The 1782-nt window shown below is 53.8% G+C and overlaps 1 pseudogene; it reads left to right on the forward strand.

Annotated features, from left to right (window-relative positions):
• Positions 1-430: 430 nt before the first annotated feature.
• On the forward strand, positions 431-968 carry LOC102473292 (40S ribosomal protein S7 pseudogene; annotated as a pseudogene).
• The last annotated feature ends 814 nt before the right edge of the window (positions 969-1782 follow it).

The raw sequence follows: 1782 nt of genomic DNA on the forward strand, positions 1-1782 counted from the left end.
ACTAAATGCTAGCAGAAACAAAGATATTAAATTAGAATGGATATAAATAAAAGATGTGTGAACCATACAGAGAAACAATGTAACTTCTAGCTAGTTGTTTTTTTAACAACATCAAGAAACTGACAAAAGTTTAGATAGACCTTCCTAGAAAAGAGAGAGAAGATACAACCAATAAACCAGATATGGAAGAATAGTCACTATTTCTAACTATACACAAGTAAAAAGCTTTTTTTGAGAACAACAGAAATATTAAATAACTAATCAAATTTAGGTATTAACCAATACTCACAATGTAAAAAATAGCCATTAATCTAAGATATAATTCTTAATTGAAGGTTTAATAACTTCTAAAGATTAGATGTATACAATGATTGTTTCAAAAAATGAATTTAACTCTTCTTCCTCAGCCGGCGCTCACCGAGGAGCAGGCATGTTCAGCTCGAGCACCAAGATTGTGAAGCCCAAATGGCGAGAAGCCGGACAAGTTCGAGTTGGGCATCTCCCAGGCCCTGCTGGAGCTGGAGATGAACTCGGACCTGAAGGCGCAGCTCAGGGAGCTGAACATCACGGCGGCCAAGGAAATTGAAGTTGGTGGTGGTCGGAAAGCGATCATTATCTTTGTTCCTGTCCCTCAACTGAAGTCCTTCCAGAAGATCCAACTGTGGCTCGTCTGCGAGCTGGAGAAGAAGTTCAGTGGGAAGCACGTGGTCTTTATTGCTCAGAGGAGAATTCTGCCTAAGCCAACTAGAAAAAGCCGAATGAAAAATAAGCAAAAGTGTCCCAGGAGCTGCACCCTGACCACCATGCACGATGCCATCCTGGAGGACCTGGTCTTCCCCAGTGAGATCGTGGGCAAGAGGATCCACGTGAAGCTGGAAGGCAGCCAGCTCATCAAGGTTCACCTGGACAAAGCCCAGCAGAAAAACGTGGAGCACAAGGTCGAAAACTTTCTCTGGTGTCTATAAGAAGCTCACAGGAAAGAATGTTAACTTTGAGTTCCCAGAGCTTCAGTTGTGAGAAAATGACTGAATAAAGTACCCTCACAGTAAAAAAAAAAAAAGAATTTAAGAGGTCAGTCATTTTCAGTCAGTTTATACTATAAGAATATAAAAATGGGGCCACGTGGCCGGGGCCTTTGCTCTGTGTGCCGCAGCCCGGGCTGCTCGGCCCCCGCTGCCTCTCTGGCACTGGGTGTGTCCCGTGCTCTACGCCAAGGTCGCCGTCCTTCCTTTCTCTGGCCGGGCGGGAGAACAGGAGGTGGCGCTGGGTCCCGCGCACATTCATGCGCTCCGGGCTGGCGTGTGGCTGCCAGGTCGGCGCATGGCTGCCGGGTCTGCGCGTGGCTGCCGGGTCTGGGCCTGTTCGTGGCCACCAGGCCTACGCGTGGTCGCCAGGCCTGAGCGTGGCCGCTGGGCCTGTGTGTGGTCCCCGGGCCTGCGTGCGGCTGCTGGGCTTGCGCATGGCCTCCGGGCCTGCGCGTGGTCACCAGGCCTGTGTGAGGCCGCCGGGCCTGAGTGTGGATGCCTGGGGTCCCCAGACCGGAGCGTGGCCACCGGGTCTGTGCGTGGCCCCCGGGCCTGCGCCTGCGTGTGGCCACTGGGCCTGCACGTGGCCGTCGGGTCTGTGCTGGTGCGTGGCCGCCAGGCCTGCACCTGCGTGTGGCTGCTGGGCCTGTGCGTGGCCCCGGGCCTGCACCTGGCCCCGGGCCTGCACCTGGCCCCTGGGCCTGCGTGTGGCCACCGGGCCCGGGCCTGCGCGTGGCCGCCGGCCACGGGGGGGCCA

Source organism: Tupaia chinensis, unplaced genomic scaffold (assembly GCF_000334495.1).
Source record: "Tupaia chinensis unplaced genomic scaffold, TupChi_1.0 Scaffold146741_1, whole genome shotgun sequence".
In the NCBI taxonomy this organism is placed as follows: Eukaryota; Metazoa; Chordata; class Mammalia; order Scandentia; family Tupaiidae; genus Tupaia; species Tupaia belangeri.